The following is a 12,500-nucleotide window of genomic DNA, read 5'->3' as shown; positions in this document are numbered from 1 at the left end:
TTGCATGAAGATAAAAAAATAATAAAAATCGCAAGCAAGAAAGACTAAAATTAAAAAATGGATCGTACCTTTATTTTTCTACAAAAAAAGGCGGTGATATACAACAGTATTTAATTCTACGAACGGTAACACCGGACAACTGTGGATGATGATATTTCGAATTGATGAAATCGTGTGTCTGGTTTCATGTTTAGAACTAGTTATATTATTTGCTTTAAAAAATCAGGGTCGGGGACTTCATAGAAAGAGGGACAGGGGCGAAAGGTTGTCGTGCTTGAACAAAACGTAACAGATATTTACTCACGTGTTGAAATCAACAAATAAACGCGTTATGTTTACAAAAACAGTTAAGAAAAAAAAAAAGTTTTTTTTTGTTTTGAAAACGAGAAAAATACGTCAACTGCGATTTTTCCGTGTTCTTTGGTTCTGAGGTTTATAGTTACAACTTACTTTTTCTCAGTAAATAAATGAAGTAAATAAAGTCGCTTTTATGTGTATAACACCCAACACTATTTACCCTCTTCTTCTTCTTCTTCTTCTTCTTCTTCTTCTTCTTCTTCTTCTTCTTCTTCTTCTCTCTCTCTCTGTCTTACTTTCTTTCTCACTCTCTTCACCTCCACTCTCTCGTTCTCTTACCTCGCACGGTTGAGCAATCTAGCGGTCACCACTTAGCGGAAAGCATTGCTCTTTGTGAAAATAATTGAGCTCTCTTGGTAGTATTTAATGCAAATGTAGACAATTATAAGTGTATATCACGAAACCTATTTATCACCTCCCCCTTCCCCCTCTCTCCTCTCTCTTTCTCTCTCTCTCTCTCTCTCTCTCTCTCTCTTTCTCTCTTTTGGTTCAGCTATCTAATGAAGGACTCTATTGTTTTTAATAAATGTAATTGAGCTCTTTAGGCAGTAGATAATGCAAGTGTAATTCATATTAAATTTCGCGTAGCGAGCGTAAGAGTAAGACGACCTGACTGCTAGTTTAGAAACATTCACCACGTCCTGCCAAAAGGAAAATTCGTGATATGGTGAAACAGACGTCAATGAATCACAACACACACACGCACACACAAACATTGAGACACACAAATACGGACACACGCAAACACACACACTTACACACACAAACAAACACACACATATATAAAACATACACATAAACACACAACACACAAATACACACAAACACAAACACATATAAACACACAAATACATACAAACACACATAAACACACAAGCACAAACACACACACAAACACACATACACAAACACACATAAACACAAACAAACACGCATAAGCACATACATATACACAAACACACATAAGGACACAAATATACACACAATCACACAAACACACACAGACTCAAGCACACACAAACACGTAAACACACAAATACACACACATAAGCACACAAATACACACAAACACACATAAACACATAAACACAAACATACAAACACACACAAACACATACACAAGCAGACACAGACACAAACGCTCACAAACTACACTCACAAAAACACAAGCACACACACACACACAGACATGCAGCAACACACACACATAAGAAACTGGAATCATACCAGTCATTATTGGAACAAGAATTTCAAAAACTATCTAGTGAATATACCCGGTGAACCAAGTGCAAAAGAAATACAAACAATAGCACTTAAAGGGACGGTTAGAATCTTAAAAAGATCTTTCGGTTGGAGTAATTAAACTAATGGGAGAATGTTTGGCATCCGGTAGAATGCCCCATCCCCAGGAAAAAAAACAAATTAATAAGAAAATTAAAACAAAATGAAAAGTAAGTTACTGCATTAATACGTTCATGTTTTATTCCCGAAAGAAATCATCGGGTAAAAGTAACCTTACACGGAATTTCCCGTTTATGACTGTTTATTGCATGTTCACATCTGATATACACGTATGAAAACAAAAAGCACAAAAATCGAATGTTCAATACTCGCGACCCAATTTTTGCCGCAAAGTCCAAACAATTTCAAAGCAATATAAACAAATTAGAATGAACTTTTGACCGTTCTGAAATCGCCAGTTCAAGCTATAAAACCATAGCTTTAAAAATAATTGTCGGCTTTTCTGTACTTCTCATGTTCTTATTTTCACACGCCACAGTGCTTCACTGCATACTTGAAAACAAAATTCTGACACGTATCACGATCTTGCGTCAGTCTTTGAACTGTTAAATGCGACATGCCAATCTCAACCCTCTTTGGCTCATCTTTTCGGTCGCTGTCTTCTAAATCTTTCTAAAATGACATCTTTGTAACGTGGCTGTTATACTTTACTTTTGTAATTCATAAAAATAAACCTGGGAAAAAAATCAATAAAATCCGGGTCGGCATTTTTTTCTTTTAGTAAACGTTTGTATTACATTTACTTTCGGCACCACTTAAAAAGTCTTTCGCTGCCACCTGTCTATTTTAACCTGGCTCGCGGTTCTCTTTCTTCCGACCGCACGCTGGGCAGAGCCGACCCATACTCATCTTCGCTTTTCACGCCCGTCTCCTTCGACGTCAACTTTTTTCTCTCCCGAGCACTTAGTGCATTTTTCTCTCCTTTTCCCCCCTATTTTCTTGCGCACACTTCCTTATTTGCATACGCGCGTTTTTCGTCTGCTGCTGCTACCTTCCATGCTCCCATATACACTATGTTATATTTTGATATGAGTCTGCTAGCTGGAAAACATGACCAAACTATATTTCTTTTGTCGAATTTGTTATACATTTATTTTGTCGAATAACATTGTTAATGGATCTGTTAATATTAAACCGTTTTCTGGTATCTATGCTATCTTGAAAAATCACTCCAATGAATAATACTAATACAATGTATTTCAAAGATATTGAACTTCATTTTATGATCCGCCATGACAGTTCACGTTTCACTTGCGTATACAGCAATAGGAACTATCAATCACAAATATTAGTAATTACGATATTACTTATACAGAGAAACAGGTATTATTATTATTATTATTATTATTATTATTATTATTATTATTATTATCATTATTATTGACTTACTAGGAGTATTCACAAAAGCATCATAAAATAATACTCTTTGAGAACAACTTGTGATGTTCTCTGGAGTCTGGGTGGCAACAAGTCTCTACAGATTTCTGGTACTCTCCACCTCTTTTGATAACTTTTGCAAAAAAATTTCCATAATTATTATCATTATTATTATCATCATCATGATCATTATTATTATTATTATTATTATTATTATTATTATTATTATTATTATCATTATCATTATTATTATTATTATTATTATTATTATTATTATTATTATTATCATTATTATTATTGACTCACAAAGAGCTTTCACACAGGTCATCAAAGATCTCTCCTTGAAAACAACCTGTGGTGTTCTCTGGAGGCTGAGTGACAACAAGTCTCCCAGATTTCCAGTACCCTCCACCTCTTTCGATAACTTTTGCAAATGAATTTGTGTTATCGCAACAGCCGCTTACCATTGATTTCTCGCTTGTAGCGGCCATTGGTCTCCACTGGAATTTGAGTGGCAATAAGCATCCCCAAGGTTCCAGTTCTCTTCGCACTTGCCAAGCGGAGGTTTGGACAGTGCTCTCTCCTCGGTCTTTCATTCCTCCTTGACCGTTCTCGGCTATTTGGCATCATTCTTTTTGAGGGGGGAGGGGAGATGAGGTAATGGAAGGGGATAGGGGAGAGGAGAGAGAACTTATAGGCATGCAGCTTCACTATACCTTGTTTGAGGGCGAATAAAAGTATAAACAAAGCTACACAAAAAACAACAGCAGCTTAACTCACTTAATTGTATATTCTATTTTCTACGTCTATATTCCAATTGGAACTGCAACTTTACTATCATTAAACAGTGATAGTGTTCAGGAGAGATGGAGAAAGATTATGTTTGTTAGGGCATCTGTAACAATAACGATATGATTGTCATTGTCATAAATAACTGCTGCGGACGAAATATGATTAGACTGGGCTAGTGTTGAGGAGAGGTGGATAAAAATCATAAGTTATTTAACCCACTTCAGGTGAGGTTTTGAGAAGCCAGAGACTAGAAGTATACTCTGGCCTACAAAATTTGCCGAGGCAACCCCGCCAACATTTCCTTGAAGAGGCGCCTCATGCGATTTGCAATAAGCCAACTATCAAAATCTGCCTTCCATAAACAAATGACTGGTGAATGAGGTTAATCGATTTTAGAAATAATATAAACAATTACCATTGACCTTTGACCGTTTACAGGTCATCTGCTGAAGCTATAAACGTACAACGTTTAAAACAATTATATGACCCCATTCTGGATTGAATTCTTCATGGAGAAATGTTTGATTTTAATGAAATGTCCCCCTGAATTAAAACGAAATCTTTTTGCATGAAAAAGGATAAAAGAAAAATAAGTGTTTCGTCAGCCTTCTCAACCGAACCTACAAAATTCTCTATCTCGTATCTATGTTAGAAAGAAATGAGGAAAACATAGATTTCACGAGGTATCCCCCCCAACGAAAAAAGTAGAAAATCTTAGCCCCCCCCCCCCCCACCTCCCCGAACGAAACATTTTGACGTTTCGGATTTTTTTTTTTTTTTTTTGATGAGGTTTGATAATATGAACTTTTTGGAATCATTCGAATCACTATTCTCATCTTGGTTGTTCTTTGCAAAACATTTCGGTCGATGTAACCTCCGACTTTCTTCGAGCGCATCTTTTCGAGCTTGGGAAAATTTATGCCGAACTCGGGAATCTATATGAAATTTCGAACCGAACCCTTTATTACTTCACGGGAAAGAGGATATTTTTCTCGTTTCGTAAACCATGACTAGGTAATAGTGTTAAGCCATTTTCATTTTATTCATATAATTTCACGTTTAAACGGATCAAAGTGATTGGTAATCAGAATTTAGCACGAAGCGGCTATTCAGAATAAAATAACGATGTTGTAGGACGAAGCGTATCTATATCAAAAGTTGAGAAACCAACCTCTTTTAAAACTTAATATAAGATTAATACTAAATAATAAAATAATTCTAATTCAATATGTGTAATTATGAAAGTTACGTTAATACAAGAAAACGCACACATGAACTCTAATAATTTTTTTTTTAAATATACTTGAAATTAAAAATTAATATTTACTTGACTTTTACTAAAAAAAAAAAAAATTAAGTTTTATGTTTCATATTTTTTATTCTAATATATCACCTCCTATCGGGGTCAAAGAATAGCCGTCCTAGGACAAATAGAGCGCAGACGTGCGTATGGCAGCTGCACGCAAATACCGAGTAGTGTGCGAAGTGACGTTGCGACAAGGAAAAAGAAAAAGACTATAAAAAGTACGTGTGCACAGACCGACGAGGACATTCGAGAAGACAGAGGTAAGAAGAAAAGAAGCACAAATCACGTTTTATTCGGGAAAGTACCCAGAAATAAATGTCGTTGATTCAACGGGGAAAAAAGTGTCGAGTTATTCTTTGTCTTGGTCTTTTTTCCGACGGAGTCTACAACGTGTTGGGTTCCGAATGTCTACATGTAGGTAAACGTGTTAATATATATGTCTGCACGTTAACATGTGTTAATATATATGCCTACATGTTAACACATGTTAATATATGTCTACATGTTAACACGTGTTAATATATATGTCTACATGTTAACACGTGTTAATATATACGTCTACACGTTAACACGTGTTAATATATATATGTCTACACGTTAACACGTGTTAATATATACGTCTACATGTTAACACGTGTTAATATATATGTCTACATGTAACACGTGTTAATATATATGTCTACATGTTAACGCGTGTTAATATATACGTCTACATGTTAACAATTGTTAATATATATGTCTACATGTTAACACGTGTTAATATATATGTCTACATGTTAACACGTGTTAATATATATGTCTACATGTTAACACGTGTTAATATATATGTAAACTAATACATTAATATTAATATTAACACGTATGTAAACGTATGTGTATTACATTCCACAGATAACATGAATTTCCCGACCAGAACAGTTTTGTCACACGGTTATGTTTTTTTACGAAGATAAGAATTAAAATATGATGATACTAAACCTTAAGTCTAGAATCCTTACTCTAATTTTGATTTAGATCTATTTCTTGATCTTGATTCTGGAAAATATCTAAAATTTAAAGCGCAAATTAATCATCTTGTTGCACAACTCCCTACATGGCATTTCAACAAACTTTGTTTCAAATAGTAACCATTTACAGCTAAGTGGCACTATGTCTTATTTGGGGCGACAAAACAGAAAAAAAGGTTTTCATAAAAAGTCACCCCTTATCAAGGCTCGAAGGCCACTCAAGGATAAGCGTTAATGAATGTAAGGTGGTAGTGGAGTAATCGTTCTTGGTGTAAATTGGGTAGAATTTGCATTATTTAAGGGGACGGCTCAACCAAAATTTGTTTACATTAGACTTGAAATCTACTATGTTGTATTAAACCAGGAAACAGTATGTTCCATTTCAAGTCAGGAATGAAGGTCAGTCCTAGGAGCTTGTCAACACATGGAGTTTCGCCAAAACAAGATCAATTCATTTTAATTCATTTTGTATCAAATTTAATGCAAATCTGAAACACTTGAATTTTCTAAACGGGAAGACTATATCCATAATCTAAAAATCTTAAAACCCCAGAGAAACTGAAATTTGCGAACCATTTATTAACCGATGGGTGCAATTACACTATAATATTGAAATTCGAAATGTTTAATGTAAAATTTCAAGGCAAATCAATGGTCGCTACTTAAGTATCATGTTACAATAATGAATTACAATAATGAACATATCCAAAAAATGAGGAAAAACGATAATGTAGAAAAAAATTATCAAAACGAAACATTTTTGATGAAAATTAGCGAAAAAAATGTTTGGCTAAAAAAAAAAAAAAAAAAACCCTGAAGATTTCCAAAGGGAAGGTAAATAGCGTATAACTATTACCAATTTTCTAAATACATCGTGCGTTAACAATCATAAATATGAGTTACTTCTCTTTGTTATTATGTCATGTTTTTCCAAAGAAATATGGCGACGGGTTTTTTACAATAAAAATCCAAAATTGGTGCTCTTTTTTAAATAACGCAGTAATATTTAAGTACTTCTGACATGCCAATTAAGTAGATATCTTTTAGATGAAGTTGACAGAAAAAGTCAGTAGATATCATTGTTTTTTTTAATCGATTTTTTTCCGTTTTCCGAATTTCGTCATTATGGTGCACCAATCAATGTATAACGCATGAGAAATTTTCACAAAACTCGGAGATATCCTAATTTTCAAATCCTTTTTAATCCCCTTTGCATAAAACTAAACTAAAATAAATAAATTTCACATTTGAACTCCTAACACCTAACAGCTGTGTTCCAAAATTCATAATGATCGGTTAATTAGTGTAAGAGTGAAATTCTATATATGCAAACATAAAAACGTATACGCATACCTATCTTTATACAGACAGAGATATTCCGTATCTGATTCCAACGATTTGGACATATTGGAATCTGAGGCCAATGATTAATTTTTATAATGTAAGGTATATTAACGAACTTATTTATTGGATGGAATATGGTAGACGCTCCAGAAAAAAGCATAGAGCCATCTGCTACAAAGAGTTAAAATACTACTTTAAAGTTAAAAAAAAAATCAGCTAACGATAATTGTAAGATAGATAGATTCCGACCCAGAAAACAACACTTCTTCCTCCTTTGTCAGAAACATCACTAAAGACTAAAGGACTTAAAGATTTTTATTTTGATGTTTTTTCTTGTTTTTTTTAGTGTGTGTGTGTGTGTGTGTGTGTGTGTGTGTGTGTGTGTGTGTGTGTGTGTGATTTGGTGTAAGCCTCTCGCATGCATCCGTCTTTTTTTTTTTAATGTTTTATACTCTTGATACTTACAAGCTGGTAGAATTGTGAACCCACACGAACAATGATTTTATGAGGTGCTGTCAACAGTTACTAAAAATAAAGCAGTTCGCATCGCTCGTGCAGCAATTCATCTGTACACGAAAACAAGTTAACTGTGACAATATCACGCTTATCTCCCTTTCTTTTTTTGTTTTTTGCTCATACCCCGCCGTTTTTTTCTTTTACTTCGTTTTTTTTTTTTTAATTGCATTTTAAAAGAACAAACAAGGCACAATGCCACTTTGATGTAGGGGGATTACTACCTGTAAAATAATTTGCAGGAATACTATGTAGGGGGTCGAGCAGCAAGATGTCTGTTTGCATTTGAACTTCTGCACGTCAGTACAGTCAGGAAGCAGGGACCCGAAAGAGAATTCCAAAGTCTAGCAGTCTGGGGGAGGAAACTGTTAGAGTAGAAGGCTCTCCAGTATTTAGAGATCTCTACTGTGTTGGGGTGAGATTTTGCTGCTTTTCAGGTTTATCGGGGACAATTTGCGTGGAGAGGCACAAGAGCATGAAGTTCGTTGGATCATATATCATTAAAATACTTATAAAACAGGCAGAGGGATGCAACATTTCATCGATGGTAGAGAGTTTAGCTGACAGTGCGGGACCTATTATTTTACACTGTCCAAGAGTAAGAAACTAACAGTAGATACATAAGCCCAAATGTGGGAACAATTCTAGTAATGCAACTGACCTTGACGGCATTCCTATTATAGTGCTCAAAAAGCTTCAACCAGAACTATCTCATATATTACAAAGTTGTTTAAGCATTGTCTTAAGGAGAATTGCTTCTCAACACCTTGGAAAACCCCCATTAATAAGTCCCATATTTAATAATTCAGGTGATCGATCATCTCCCTCCCAATACAGATCAATAAGTCTCCTATACATCATGAGTAAGTTGCTAGAATCTGTGTTAAATAAAGAAGTAGTCAACCACCTCAGCAAAGAAAAAAAAACCCTCTTCAGTGACATGCAATATGTTTTTCGTTCTGCTAGATCTACAGCAGATGTACTAACGGTTATATCTCAAAGGATTACCGAATGTCTCGACGGAGGCTTCCTGTCTAGGGCAGTTGCCCTTGACATATCAAAGGCATTTGATAGGGTATGGCATAAAAGTCTACTCCACAAAATCTCAAGCTACCGTATAGCTGGAAATATCTTTTCAATTATTAAATCATTTCTCTCTGATAGCTTCATAAGAGTAATGGTTGATGGGCAGAAATCATAAGCTCACAGTACTAATGTTGGAGTCCTTCTGGGGTCTATCCTGGGCCCAACTCTCTTCCTGATCTACATCAATGATCTAAATCACATCTTAAGATCATTCTTAGACATTTACGCTGACGACACTACCATCTATGGCAACACTTCAAAGGCCGTAAATGACCAAGTTCTCTCTGATTCTCTCTCTTTAGACCTTGATCACGTGGTGCAATGGGGAAAAAGGTGGCTGGTTAATTTTAATGCATTTAAAACCAAGCTTCTATCTTTCCATCATCAACGCTCTGTCTGATCTCCGTCTGGCATCAATTGAAATGAATGGCCCTCGTCTTGGGTAGGCTGCATGTTTTGACAAGCCTGACCTTTATTCCTGATCTGAGATGGAACAGGTACATCAAATCCGCTGGAAAAATCATAGGATCGTTCTACCGTTCTAGTAGATATTTCATTGCTGATGCAATTCTCTACTTATATAAGAGCCAATACGTCCAAGAATGGAGTACTGTTGTCATATCTGGGCAGGAGCTCCTAATAACGATTAGGTGCTGGATATGACCTTAAACTATATCCAGTGGTGAGGCCCCAACCTGCGGACTTTGGGGAGTGTGGAGCCACCCTTTAATTGCCATTGCTCCCAGGTCCACTCTGACCCGGAGCGGTAGTACCTGTTAGGGTCCCAATTATGAGTTAAATAGAAACCGACTTGAAAACAACACATATATTCTATTAAAAAAAAATCTTCAAAATCTTTGGATTTGGCATTAAATAATCTGAAAAAGGTTGATATGCCGTAAAACAAAAACAACCAACCAACCAACCAACCTAATAAAGATTAAAAAGAAAACTATATATGAGATGGAAATATTGCTGGTGACAACTTGGAAAAAATAAAACAGGAAAAGAATCAAATAGATACTACATAAAGTCCGAAAAGATATACTCTTTGTTTGCAAAGAGATAATCTTTTAGGACTTAATGTAGATAGTTTCTAAAATGTTCAAATGGAAGACAAAGTGTGCCCTGCTCAAAACGGAGAAAAAGTCGACACCGAAGTTCAAGGCACACACACACGGTTATCAGATTTTTTTTTTCAATTTGTCGCCGCTATATTTCCATCTCATATATAACTTTTACTTCTTAATCGTTATTCACCTTGATTTTAGCTCTTCCGAGCGAGGTGAGAATCCGGTGAGCTAGCTTTTCACCTTTTATATATATATATTTATATATATATATATATATATATATATATATATATATATATATATATATATATATATATAAAGCTGAATGTGTGTGTGTGTGTGTGTGTCTGGTCACGAATAGGCTCCTATATGTTTGACTATTTTAAAAATCTGATTACATGTAATGATAGAATATGTATCGAGACACAGGAATGGGTATGTTTGATCCTGCAGAACAGTGGTTCATTAAAATTGTGGGGTCTACGTTCGCGCCTGGTCCACAAAGTATGGAAATAAAAAATTTAAAAAAAACGTTTACAAGTGTTTTTGATATAGATGTACATGAGAATACTTTGATATGCATGTTTAAACCAAAATAGGGATGGTATAATAAAATTGTGGGGTCTGCGTTCGCGCCTGGTCTCCATAGAATGGAAATAGGCACAAACTTTAATAAAGATTTTTCATATCTATCTGCGTAAGTATACTTTGATAGTTATGTTTCAGTTTGAAGAAATATGGTATAATAAAATTATGGGGTGTCCGTTCGCACCTGACCTCCATAGAATGGAAATATGTCAAAATGTTTAACAAGGTTTTTTAATATAGATCCACAGAATATTGTGATAAGTGTTTCAGTGTGAACAGGTATGGTATTATGGGATTTATCTATTTTATTTTTACTTTCATCATATTTTGCTTTGGTTTTGATACCCCCAAATTCGAAGCTATCTCTTTACAACCCTTCCTTTTCATAACCTATCATACTTTCATAAATCAGAGTCCATTTTCTGTAGGCTGTTTTTGTTATATATTTTTTTCTTTACATTTTCACCGAAAAAAAGGCACATTGCCACTTTGGTGTAGGGGGCTACTATCAGGGGCAACAACTACTGGGGTACTATGTAGGGATTTGGGCAGCAAGATGTCGGTTCACGTTGCACTTGAACTTCTGCACGTCAGTACAGTTGGGAAAGAAGGGAACTGGAATGGAATTCCAAAGTATACGGTTCTGTGGAAGAAACTACTGGAGTAGAAAGATCTTTTACATCTAGGGATCTCTACAGTGTGGGGTGTGATTTAGCAGCCTGTCGGGTTTGTCGAGGGTGTTCACGTCGTGGGGCACAAGTGCTTGCAGTTCGTCAGAGCATTCACAATTAAAATACTTGTAGAACAGGCAGAGGGATGCAACGTTTCGTCGTTGGGACAGAGGCTGAAGCTTAGATGCCAGTTCAGGGCCTATCAGATTTGCGACTTTCTTTTGAACCTTGTGTGTGTGTATATATATATATATATATATATATATATATATATATATATATATATATATATATATTTGTGTGTGTGTTGTTTTTTTTAATCTCCGAAACAGTTTTTATTATGGTAAACAACTGATCTATCCATCAATAGCCTTGAGGTCCTGAGGTGCATAGGACATCACAACTTTGTAGATGCTTTTGTAGCGAGGAGTTCTTTTTTCGAGGTGAGGGTGCTGGCCCCACGTTAAATGTTCCCAGAAGGTACATAGAGCGCCTAGCCTTCTCAAATTGTTACCCATCCGGTACTAGCCGGACTCAACGTTGCTTAACTTCGGTGATCTGGCGAGAACCGGTGTGTCAACGTGATTGTGCCATACTTACAACAGATCAGTCATACAAAAGTTTATCAAGCGTAAATCCGAGGAAATAAACTAATGCAATAGACTACACGTAAGCTTTCAACACTACACACACACGCGCGCGTGCACACATATACACACACAGACATATATATACAGGGTGTCCACAAAGTTTGGCTGCATTATGTAGCCAGACTTTGTGGAAGCATCCTCTAGATTATGTAGCCAGACTTTTTGCTCACTCTGTATATATATATATATATATATATATATATATATATATATATATATATATATATATATATATAAAATGGGTTAATAAATTCCAACGAAAGAAAGATATCTATATATATATATATATATATATATATATATATATATATATATATATATATATATATATATATATATATATATATAGTGAGGTAGAAAGCGGGAGAGAGAGAGAGAAAGAAAGAGAGACAAAGAGATAGATAGATAGATAGATAGATAGATAGATAGATTAT

At 35.2% G+C, this 12,500-nt stretch overlaps 1 protein-coding gene across 5 annotated transcripts in view; it reads right to left on the bottom strand.

Annotated features, from left to right (window-relative positions):
* Positions 1-12,500, bottom strand: part of LOC145247540 (monocarboxylate transporter 12-like) — a 259,753-nt gene that overhangs the window by 129,761 nt on the left and 117,492 nt on the right. The window contains exon 1 of one of the 5 annotated variants that reach the window (XM_080109380.1): positions 518-630. The exons of 1 other annotated variant lie outside the window; for it this stretch is intronic. The gene's annotated coding sequence lies outside the window, so the exon portion shown is untranslated. 3 more of the 5 variants (XM_080109379.1, XM_080109378.1, XM_080109377.1) reach the window with 3 other exon arrangements.

The sequence above is a fragment of the Euprymna scolopes genome, chromosome 25, assembly GCF_053919585.1.
Source record: "Euprymna scolopes isolate OS-2025 chromosome 25, ASM5391958v1, whole genome shotgun sequence".
Lineage (NCBI taxonomy): Eukaryota > Metazoa > Mollusca > Cephalopoda > Sepiida > Sepiolidae > Euprymna > Euprymna scolopes.
Note: the sequence above shows the minus strand (reverse complement) of the source record. Positions and strands in the feature narration are given on the sequence as shown.